Source organism: Lissotriton helveticus, chromosome 1_1 (genome assembly GCF_964261635.1).
Source record: "Lissotriton helveticus chromosome 1_1, aLisHel1.1, whole genome shotgun sequence".
Lineage (NCBI taxonomy): Eukaryota > Metazoa > Chordata > Amphibia > Caudata > Salamandridae > Lissotriton > Lissotriton helveticus.
The window spans coordinates 300,161,358-300,173,823 of NC_136057.1; positions in this window are offsets into that span (position 1 = coordinate 300,161,358).

Here is a 12,466-nt window from a genome sequence, read left to right on the forward strand (position 1 = left end):
ATGATTTTTTAAATGCTAATTTCTAACTATAACATCCCTGAACCGTATGTTTTTTTCAGTGAATTTCAATGTTTTTTTTTAATGAACATTTCTAATCATAATGTGCCTCAATCCTATGGTTTTTTCAGTGAATTTCTAAGGTTTTTCAAATGCTAATTTCTAACTATAACATCCCTATTAAGTCCCCTTGAATCCTGAAGGTCTCTGGTGGCCAAGTAGCCACCAGGTACCTCCATTAAGCACAACAGAGCTGAGTTGCAGAGAGGTGTTCCTAGGCTATGCCTATTTTTTCACCAAGCTGCAAAAGCGGCTTCTGGTGCACTGCTGCTCAGAGAATGAAGTCCTCTTGTGTCCTGAGGTCCACAGGACACAAGATGACCTCATCGCCCAACCACCAGTGAACCAGAAGCTGCGTTTGCAGAGGGGTATAAAAAGGGGCTTGGCCTCGGACCACCTCTCTGCAATGCAGCTCTGTGGCACTTATAGGAGGTACCTGGTGGGATAGCAGGCCTCCAGGGACCCTCAGATTCAAGGGGACTTAATCCCCCAATGTACAATGTGCCAGGGGGTGTGTTTGCACACTTGTAATATCAGACCCCATCCCCTCCCTGCACCACTGTGCAAATGCGCCCCCTGGTGCATTATAAATTGGGGGATTAAGTCCCCTTGAATCTTGAGGGTCCCTGGAGGCCAACTAGCCCACCAGGTACCTCTAGTAAGCACCACAGAGCTGCATTGCATAGAGGTGTAAAAAGGGCCGTGGGCTCGGACCGCCTCTCTGCAACGCATCTCTTTGGCACTTACTGGAGGTACCAGGTGGGCTAGTTGGCACCAAGGGACCCTCAGGATTCAAGGGGACCTAATCCCCCAATTTACAAAGCACCAGGGGGTGTGTTTGCACACTTGTAATTTCAGGTCCCGCCCCCTCCCTGCACTACTGTGCAAACGCGCCCCCTGGCGCATTATAAATGGGGGATTAAGTCCCCTTCAGTCCTGAGGGTCCCTGGGGGCCAACTAGCCCACCATGTATGTCCAGTAAGGGCCAGAGAGCTGCACTGCAGAGTGGTGTAAAAAGGGGCCGTGGCCTTGGACCACCTCTCTGCAACACAGCTCCCTGGCACATAGTGAAGGTACCTGGTGGGCTAGTTGGCCCAAAGGGACCCTCAGTATTCAAGGGGAATTAATTCCCCAACTTACAACAAGCCAGGTGGCGCGTTTGCCGAATGTCGGAAAAAGGGGGCGGGCCTCCGTTGCGATGCAGTTTTTTTTTTCAGAAGGAGTCTGTGTGGCCTCCTTCTTTTCTCATTTTTGGGGCCCTGGGGACCCCATACCACAGGGCCTGACCCCTATTTTTAATAAAATAAAAAATTAAACTGGAAGGCAGCCAATTTCGGCCCCGGGGACCCCATACCCCGAGGCATGGCCATATACTTATTTATTGCATTTTAAAAAATTTTAAGGAGGGGGGCTACATAGCCCCCTGCTGGGGCCTCTATTAGCACCGGGGACCCCATCCCCCGGGGCTGTGCATCTTTTTTTCAAATGGTTTTTATTTTATTGATGACCTCCCGGGCCAATTCTGGCCCCGGGGACTCCATCCACTGGGACTGGAAGCCCCAATGCGCCCATGGTCCCGCTGGATCCGCGCCTCCTGCTGGAGCCGGCATTGCTTTTCCACAAGGGGAGCTGCTGACATGCATCTCCCCTTGTGGAAAAGCATTCCTGCTCTACTTCATTGAAGCGAGAGCAGGTTTCCTTGCTCTCACTTCAATAAAGCAAAGCAGTGTTTGCTGTGGCAGGGCAGGAGCCTCTCGGCTCCCGCCCTGCCATAGCAAACAGCAGTGTCACGTGGTGGGTACCCCAGGACACTGCAGGAGCTGGCCCTGGTGGTCTCCAGGGCCATCAGGGTCTCCAGGACGGGGGCCACGCAGCCCCCCTCCCAACGTATCAAAAGCCCTGCGGAGGTGGTAGTCCCTGGGGCTTGGGGGTCCGTAATGGAACCCGCATTTAAATTCAAAGTGCCCCGGGAGGTGGTAGTCCCCGGGGCAGTGTGAGTGGGGGGGCTTGAGTCCCCACACACTAATTAATTTTGACAGCCCTGGGGAGGTGGCAGTCCCCGGGGCAGCGTGTGGGGGTGGGACCCCCACATATTAATTTTTCAAAAAAGCCCAGGGGAGGCGGTGGTCCCTGGGACTGCAGGGGGGCCTTATGTCTGCCGCACATAATGAGCATAGCACCAGGGAAGTGGCAGTCCCCAGGGCTGCGGAGGCCCCCGTGGGCACCCACTATTATTTCTTGACAATGCCCCCCAGACCTGGCCTCATTAAAATAAAGCGCCGGAGCCCACGCTTCATTTTTTAATAATTTTGCCGGGATACGCAACCCCAACGCGAATTCCTCCAAAATTATTAAAAACAAATTTTTTTGGGGCCTTGCCGTCCTTGTGAGATCCCCTGAGCAGGCCTAGTGGGTCAGGGTGTTTCTACCCTGCCCCCTTTTCTTCATTTTACACTGTGTTTCACTGTTTTCTTGTGACTCGGTTCTACTGAGTCACCATGTGGGTGCCAACCTGGGAATCATCCTGGACTCCGAGCTCAAAATGGACCGCCAGAAGAACTCTGTCTCATCTTCCTGCTTCCACACCCTCCGCCTCCTTCGTAAGACCTTCAAATGGATCCCCCTCGAACACCGAAAGACAGTCACTCACGCCCTGGTCACCAGCAGACTCGACTATGGCAACGCACTCTATGCCGGAATAAACAAAAACCTCATCCGCAAGCTACAGAACATCCAGAACGCCGCCGCAAGACTGGTCCTCAACCTGCCAAAACACTGCCACATCTCCCAGCACCTGCGCACACTCCACTGGCTCCCCGTCGAGGCGAGAATCACCTTTAAGATGCTCACCCACGCACACAAGGCCCTCCACGGCACCGGACCAGCATACCTGAACAGCCGACTCAAATTCCACGCACCCCAAAGGACCCTACGATCAGCCCAGCTTTCCTACGCTGTGGTCCCCCGCACCAGAAATACCAGATCGGGAGGCCGCTCCTTCTCCTTCCTCGCGGCCAAGGCATGGAACGCCCTTCCGCTCCACCTCAGACAGACAACATCGCTCCCCATCTTCGCAAGAAACCTCAAAACCTGGCTCTTCGACAGACCCCCTACTTGATGGAATGGAACATGCACCCCCCCAATTCCCCCCCCACCCCTAGCGCCTTGAGACCCTTACGGGTGAGTAGTCGCGCTTTAACAAACTCCTGATTGATTGATGGAACGCGTAGACGTGACAGCAGAGACGGAGAGAGGGAGTAGAAATCACTGCGCGCGGCGCGCGCAACAGGTGCAAGTAGATTTTTTTATAAATAATAAAAAGGCTAATTAATACCATTTGGTTGATACTGAAATCACGAACAAACAGCAGCTGCATTTTCATGCGCAAATAGATATATTTGTTGTGCTTGTTTCCTCGGACGGTCACGCCGCCCTCAGGGTCCAAATCGATCCCCGGGAACAAAACCTGCCCCCTTCCACAAAACCGGCCCCCACCACATCCAGCCTAACGGGGTCATTACCAGTCCGGCCCTGGTTCGGGAACCCACCGGACCCACAGATATATCATTTTTTCTTTCTTCAATTTTCCAGCATCTACTGAACGGATTTACACGATTTAAAAAAGGTCTCTTTCTGAACCAAGGGTTACCTTTTTGCCGAATTTGGTGTAATTCCATTGAGCAGCTTGGGCTGTGGCTTTGTCTAGAGTTTCCTATGGAAACTAAAATGGGGAAAACGCGTTTTGGGACCCACAGCCCCTGCTTGACGAATCACCCGGAAACTTCACAGACAGGCATTAACCGAAGCGGGCCACTAGTTTGGGAAATTTCGCGAAGATTCGTCAACCAGAGCCAAAGTTATTGGGAAAAGAAAAACACTTTTTGAATTGAAACGAGGTCCTAACTATAACTACCTACTGGCGACTGCCAGTAGGTAATGTATATATAAATATATATAGACACACGGGCACACACACACACACACACACACACATATATATATATATATATATACATATATATATATATATATATATATATATATATATATATGTATATATATATGTATATATATATATATATATATATTCATCACAAGTTGCCCAGAGGCGAGAACTGGCCGGCAGCAGGATGGCTCACACCAAAATACTTTATAAACAGCGTGCGCAGTCCAGGGTTAAAAGCAACATCCCAACGCGTTTCAAAGTCTAATGACTCCTTCTTCAGGGGAAAACACAATAAACGGGAACATCGCCGCCCCAAGCATTTAAGCGCATGCGCTGACAAATCACCCCCAGGTGGGTTCCATGAAAAGCATGCTGGTGCTTGTAGTCATGATAACTGGATGAGTATTCCCCCAGTGGGGTCCGTGAACAATGTGCCATAAAAAGTCTGTAAAACACCCAAGTGGGCCCCCAGCCCGAGACTGCTGTTTGTTTCATCATTCCTGCTGCGCCTTTGAACCGACGTGAAGTTTCTTTCCGTCGACAAGCCCCACATCTCATGTAACGGTCAGTTCTCTGCGACCAGGCTGCCGCATATTAAATTCATCACAAGTTGCCCTGAGGCGAGAACTGGCCGGCAGCAGGATGGCTCACACCAAAATACTTTATAAACAGCTTGGCAGTCCGGGGTTAAAAGCAACATCCCAAATGCTGCCGGCCATTTCTCGTCTCAGGGCAACTTGTGATGAATTTAATAAGCGGCAGCCTGGCCGCAGAGAACTGACCGCTACATGAAATAGGGGGCTTGTCGACGGAAAGAAACTTCACGTCGGTTCAAAGGCGCAGCAGGAATGATGAAACGAACAGCAGTCTCGGGCTGGGGGCCCACTTGGGTCTTTTACAGACTTTTTTATGGCACATTGTTCATGGACCCCACTGGGGGAAAACTCAGCCCGTTATCATGACTACAAGCACCAGCATGCCTTTCATGGAACCCACCTGGGGGTGATTTGCATGCGCTTAAATGCTTGGGGCGGTGATGTTCCTGTTCATTGTGTTTTTCCCCTGAAGAAGGAGTCATTCAGACTTTGAAACGCGTTGGGATGTTGCTTTTAACACCGGACTGCACAAGCTGTTTATAAAGTATTTTGGTGTGAGCCATCCTGCTGCCGGCCAGTTCTCGCCTGAGGGCAACTTGAGATGAATATATATACATATATATATACAAATATATATATGCAGTGTTTTCTCCGGTCTCTCTTGCAATCATCCATGCTGAGACAAGAGCACGTACACCAAATTAAGTGTAAAATTTCTTTTATTTCGCTTAGCAGCTATCGGCCATAACGCGTTCCAGCCCTGTGGGGGCTTGTTCACATGACGCGCACACAGCTGTGCTACCACTTTTTTTGTGATTTTATACTTAAAGTGCTCAGTGCTTGTGGTAAATAAATAAATAATACCCTATTTTTGACTAGACATATATCATAACAGATAGCTCAATAAATAAGAGTCAAGATTCGAGGTAGTAGGAGTTTTGCAGGTTTAATACAGCATAAGGACAGGAACAGGACAACCTGCATAGGAATAGGATGGCAGGGCCCAGCAGCTGCTGGGGCTGGATCTGGGATGAGCGCGCTAACCTTTAATAACAATACATGAGCATATATACATAACGCAAACACATAGCATTACATTGCAGTAGGCGTAGCAGTGGGTGGAGCAGAAGGCGTGACGCGTAGCAGTCGCGAAAGATAAGGGGGAAAAGAGGTGTAACAGGGCGTATACATAGACATGTGATGCAAACGTAACAGAATATGTCATGAATGGGGCGGAAACCATGGAGGGGGCTACCTAAGGAGCCGGGACCTCTAACCTGATGGTGCGCGCAAACTAGCAATGACGTATTACTAGGAGAAGCTGGGGGCTATGAACTCTGTGCTAGGAGCAGAGACTGAAGTCTGGAAAGTCAGGGCGACATGTACCTAAACAGTATCTAGTATCTGATGTTTAGAGAACATGTTGATATAAACTAGAAGTTAGGAGGGGAAAGGCTAACTTGATTCTAAGACTGGACCATGCATTATTCTACATGTAGTGCGTGATGAAGAATATTAAATGACCACTAAATGCAGTATTTCTCTAACGTGGAGACGTGAAGGCTAGACAATGACGGAAACTATTGATGCAGTTCAGTAGCTTAGGAATGCAGAGAAGGAGGGCTGAACTGATAACTGGAACTATAACATACTTTTGGCAGACTTAGAGGCAGAGCCAGGCTGGGCCGGGCACTGCGAGGCAGGAAGTAAGTGAAGGGTCGAGGATACAGGTGGGGGCTGTATCGCTCCTCAGCGAGGCTTCAGGAGACAGGAGCTGAATCTGGTGTCCAGGCCCTTTTGAGGCCTAGAAACGGGGACTTTATAATAGAATAACGTGCACACTGAGAAACGTGGCAACGTAGCTTTACATAGGCCTGATATTCGTAGTATTCACGAGAACTGGAAACTGGCATACTAGAAGTGGACACAACTATAATTGCGTCATTAATCGAACATGGGGAATGCATATGCATATTTAATCATGCACACATAACATATGATGGATGACACGTAGGGACACAGAACATGGCAAAATTTACTTTTCCACATTCCCTCCTTGTCACTACGTTTCCATCAGGAAACATCAATTTTCATGATACCATCTATCATTTCATACAGTATCATTTGCTCGTCTCGAATTATCCTGGAACGGGATTTAGAACGGGGCTTGGGACTAGGAATACAAGAGGTAGCACAAATGCCGCAAATCGCAGGGCCACATTGTATACAGAGGCAGCAGCTGAATATGATCGCTACTGCAATACCTAGGAAGGACAATATTTTCCATCCCCATGCGGAAATTATATTCCAGAACCAACCGGACCATGTCCAGGTGCCTGGATCTTGGTGTATCAGATGGGCAATTTTATGGAGTCTGGTTATAGCTGAATAAACAGACGGCGCGTTATTTGGAATGAAAATGCAGCAACTAGATCCGATGACTCTACAGGCCCCGCCCCTATCGGCCAGTATGACGTCAAGGACGAGACGATTCTGTAAAACGACAAATCTCATAGCAGACTGCTCTTCGGTTAAGTTACCTAGAGCAGAGGCAGTCTCATTTACTACAGCTTCGAGGGTTCTGGTTAACCTACGGATCAGTTTACTATTCTGGATGGGTCCTATAAAGAAAAAGAAACCTCTGTTGAAATCTGTATACTGTTCTAGAGCAGTTTCAGTATAATCGACAATTGGGGACTCCCTTCTATGTCTAATGTGTACTAGATGTGTGTTTCTATGATAATCAGATGGGGCTAGAAAAACTGGTGGCAGTAGGAAGGCAATGTAACAGGTTCCCTCCCAATCGAGGGGCAGACGAACATATGCGGTTTGACCACAAATAAAATAAGAATGACGTGAAGCTTTGAAAATAGATTTCCCACTGTCACTATACTTGACAATAGTAGTACAATCACTATGTCCTACATGTACGGAACCATAATTACGGACACATAATTCGCCTTTGACTGGTAGTACTGAAATAGCAGGTAAGTCTGGAGTAGTATCAGACTGAACATTCAGGACCATAAAATTCGACGAATAATTACCTAAATTATACACTTCATTTTCTAGATCTAAACCTGTTCTGTGGGGAAGACCTTGCTTGTCTGGAAAACATGTATTGTTAAGAAAAGACATATCTGTTGAGGATGACGTTAACGTGGACCATGCTCCACACGAACCATTATGTGAAAATGGATAAGGAAAAAGTGGCAGAACTCCCTTCGGTGTCTGGAAAGGGGGGAGTCGACCACACACCCAACAATTAGTGGCATTGCTGGTCTGGTGTGAGTAATGTAACATGCGGATAAATGAGTTATTTCGCATGGCGAGGCGGTAAGAGAGTTCATGAGGAGGCAGATCACTAAATGTGTGCTCTACTGTAGCATTAGCAGACTTATTTACATGAAGAACTGGGAGATACAAGAAAAATGCATAACTGGTGCAGGAAATCATAATGCTGAGAAATAATATGAAACATAGAAAAACGATACATCGGATTGAGTTTTGACTAACTTTCTCACTATGGGGGTCTATTTTATACATGTCAGAAACAGTCTAACCGTTTCACCTAGGGGAGGACTTAGACAATCAAACTGACTGACTTATTTTACTAGACCGGAGTTTTAGTTTATACTCCTGTTGTGGAGTTTTCTCTAACAGGGGAGGGGTTGTAGCAATGTCTTTTGCGGGACAGTCCTTGAGAACAATGCTTTGGCAATCCTTCAGATCCTGGGAAATGTTCTTTAAGACGGGTTTCAGTCCATTAAAAAGTTTAATATGAGAAAGGTGCACCCAGCCTTTGCATCCTTCCAACTTCACGGCTGTACGGGTGGTGAGGAGGACCTGTCGGGGCTCTTTCCAACGAGGCTCCAGCGGACTTGATCTGTCAAAGTTGCGGACCATCACCATGGATCCTGGAACGATTTCATGCGGTGCCACCTCGGTATTGTCTGGAAATGCGGCAGCAACCTGTGAACGACATGAGTTGAGGGCAGACATCAAGGAAGCTAGGTAATCTGTCAGCATATTACTTGAAACATCGGTAATACTTCGGGGTCTAGGAGTACCCCACATATTTGGGGGGCGTCCGAAAACGACCTCATACGGAGACAGACCTGATCTGGAATGTGCGACCATGCGCATATAAAATAAAGCGACTGGCAGAGCTACTAGCCAGTCCACACCTTTTTCTTTACACACTTTTGCAATACGGATTTTCAGAGTCTGATTATGTCTCTCAACGAGACCGGCTGCTTCAGGATGGCGTACACAATGGAACTTCCACTGGTACCCTAACAACAGGGAAACGTGCTTCATGAGTTCAGATGAGAATGGCTGGCCGTTGTCAGAATATACGACTCTAGGGAGTGCATAACGGGGGAAGAACTCACGAACCAACTGCTTGGCAGTGGTCGCGGCTGTGTAATCTGGAACTGGATATGCTTCTGTCCACCTGGACAAAGCGCATACAACTACAAGGACATATTTGAAACCTCGACATCGCTCCATCTGAATATAATCCATCTGGAGGACTTCAAAAGGGTGGTCCGGGGGCTGGAATCCACCTTGTTCCACCGGGACACTTTTACCTGGATTAAACTGACAACATATCATACAGGTACGGACTTTCTGCTTGGCTGCAGCTCGTAAATGCTTGTTGAACCAAATGTTCTGGATACTGTCTAACATAGCTTTTTCTCCTAAATGTGCTGGACTATGTGCGGTATTAATAATGACTTGAACCATAGAGTCGGGGAGAAACCATGTGGCTCTACCCTTCGTTAACCATCCTTGATCTGTCTGGACCCCTCCTTGTTCGGACCATTTCTTGATTTCTTCAGGAGTAGCATGTAACTGTATATCTATGACATCTTGTGTAGGGTCCTTAACTGTCATACATGTAATCGGACCTGGAGTGTGTGTCTGTGTCGGATTAACTTGAATGTCTGGAGTCTGTGCTGTAAGCTTGGCTGTGCGATCTGCTAGATCATTACCTTGAGAAATAATGTCAGTAACTTTCGTATGTGCTTTGCATTTCATGATAGCAATGGATGTCGGTAAGTGTATGGCATCTAACAGAGCTTGAATAAGGAGACCATGCTGAATCTTGGTTCCATGAGAAGTCATGAAACCTCTCTCCTGCCAGAGCACTCCGAAGTCGTGTACAACTCCAAATGCGTAACGTGAATCTGTGTAAACATTAACTTTCAAGTTCTTGGCGTGTATACAGGCTTGTGTCAGAGCAACTAGCTCTGCTGCTTGAGCGGACAGGGTATCAATACGGTGTGTTTCAATAACTTCGGTGTCAGTAGTCACTGCATACGCGGCTACTAGTTCTCCTGTACTTGTTCTCATACATGAACCATCCACATAAAGTGTCAGGTCGGGGTCTGGTAACGGAGTATCTGTCAGATCTTGTCTTGGCTTTGTCGTAATGTTAACTACTTCCACACAGTCATGTGGGTCAGGATTTGAATTACCTGATGGTAACAGTGTAGCAGGATTTAAAATGTTGCAGCGTCTGATTTCTATGTGTGGCTGGAACAGTGTCAATTCATAACCTGTTAAACGTGCAATTGTCAAGTGCTGAGTTTGTGTTCGGTTTAAAAGAACTTCCACAGAATGTGGAACTTGTACTGTCAAGGTATGTCCTAAGACTATGGAATCACTTTGTCTGATAGCTAGTGCTGTGGCTGCAACTGACTTGAGGCACGCAGGCAGAGCCTGGGCTACAGGATCTAATGTGCTCGAAAAATAAGCACAGGGCTTGTATTGTCCTGCTTGATCTTGTGTGAGAACAGATAATGCTGTACCTTCACGTTCAGTAACGAAAAGTGTAAAAGGCTTACTGTAGTTCGGTGTAGCTAGAACTGGAGCTTGGCATAGGGCTTTCTTTAACTCGTTGAAACTAAGTGTATGTTCAGATGTCCAAGGGAGGACAGTCGATACGGCTGCCTCCTGTGTCGTTAACTGTATCAGTGGTTTGGCTAGAAATGCATACTGAGGAATCCATTGTCTGCAGTAAGAAGTGAGGCCGATAAAAGCACGTACCTCCTTCTGGGTCTTGGGCTGGGGAAGACTCGCTATTAACTGGATACGGTCTGGTGTCAACTGCCTACCCCTCTTGGACAGTAAGTGTCCTAAGTAGACCACTTGCTGGACACAGAATTGAAGCTTAGAAGGGGACACCTTGTGCCCCATCTCGGCCAGGAAATACAAGACTGTAAGGGATGCTTGCTCGCAAGCACGTTCAGAACGGGCTGTGATCAGTAGATCATCGACATACTGGAGCAGGGCAGTGTCAGTTGGCATGTGAATGTTGTCTAGTTGTCTCTTAAGTGCTTGACTGTAAATACTAGGACTTTCTGTGAAACCTTGAGGAGCTCGTGTAAACATATAGCTCCTTCCATTTAAACAAAATCCGAAAAGAAACTGGCTGTCTGGATGAATAGGAACACTGAAAAATGCGTTCTTGAGGTCTATGACAGTGAAGAACGTGGCTTCGGAATCAATGGCCGTTAATAGGGAAGAGATGTCTGGGACAACTGGGTACTGAGGAATAATACATTTATTAAGCTCTCGTAGGTCAATCACTAATCGATATACTGGGGGTGCATTTGGATCAGTACGTTTCATGACTGGAATGATCGGAGAATTACATACATTGGAGTCAGTTTCTACAACCACTCCTTGAGCCATGAGCTCGTCAATAATTTTGGATAAGGCTGCTACAGCCTCTGGTGGCAATCTGTACTGTCTGATTCGTGGTAACACTACACCTGGCTTGAGAGTCACACGATAGGGTGTGATTTGCATGTAACCTACATCAGTTGGACCTTGCGCCCATAGATGCTGCGGAACATTGGACAGTCTTGAATCAAAATCTCGTAATACATAGTGACCCTTGAAGTCACGTAGGAACAATCGTATTCCCTCTGGGGAACAGCATATAACTGCACCCAACTCTTTCAGTGTTTTAATGCCTAATAGATTCTCTGGACATGACTTAGTAAGTAACAGATCAGTAGTGCGGGACAATGGACCTACTTCTAGAGTAACCGGCTTTGAAATCTCATTTACGATAGGTTTTCCTGAAAATCCAAGGGAAACATTTCTTGAGCCTGAGAGCGGAGCCCCTGGAACTTCGGCGTGACTAATTGTGGTCCTACTTGCCCCTGTATCAATCAAAAACTTTCTGTCTTTCCCTAATACTTGACTGTGAACATATGGACCTTCTTGATCTACAGGTATCTCGATGAGAGGCAAGCCTACCTCCCTCTCTAGGCTGTTTCATGAATACTGCTGGTACTCTGGATACTCAGACTGTGCATACTGGTACATCTGCGATGTAACGTGCTGTGTTGCAGCGATAGGCTGCGGTGCTGTAACTGTCTGTGGTGCATTCTGTGGCTGAGGAATCTGTGGAACTTGTTCTTGTCTAGGCGGACGTGGTCTTTCTTTAGTCTTACCAGTAGCTATGTTGTGTTTCAGGACTGCACACTCATTTATGAAATGACCTGGCTGTTTACAATAATTGCAGTTCCCTTTAACGGGAGCTGCAGGATGACTGGCTTGATTCGGACCCCTCTTCTGACTGTCTTGAGGAACAGATTGTGCAACTAGTACTTTCATTTTCGTGTCTTTCATACATTTTCTCTCATGTTCTTGCTCTTCCCTGATTCTGTTCTGGTGGTATTGAAGCATTTGCAACATCTGGGACGGGGTATTAGCTTGCCAGGTACTTTCGACTTTCAGAACTCGATTTTTAATTTGTGGACTTGAATTCTCGACTAATTTAGTAACAAAAAGGTGAGGGTATGACTCACTACTTGTCTTGAGGCCACTGTTGATACTGAAACATTTT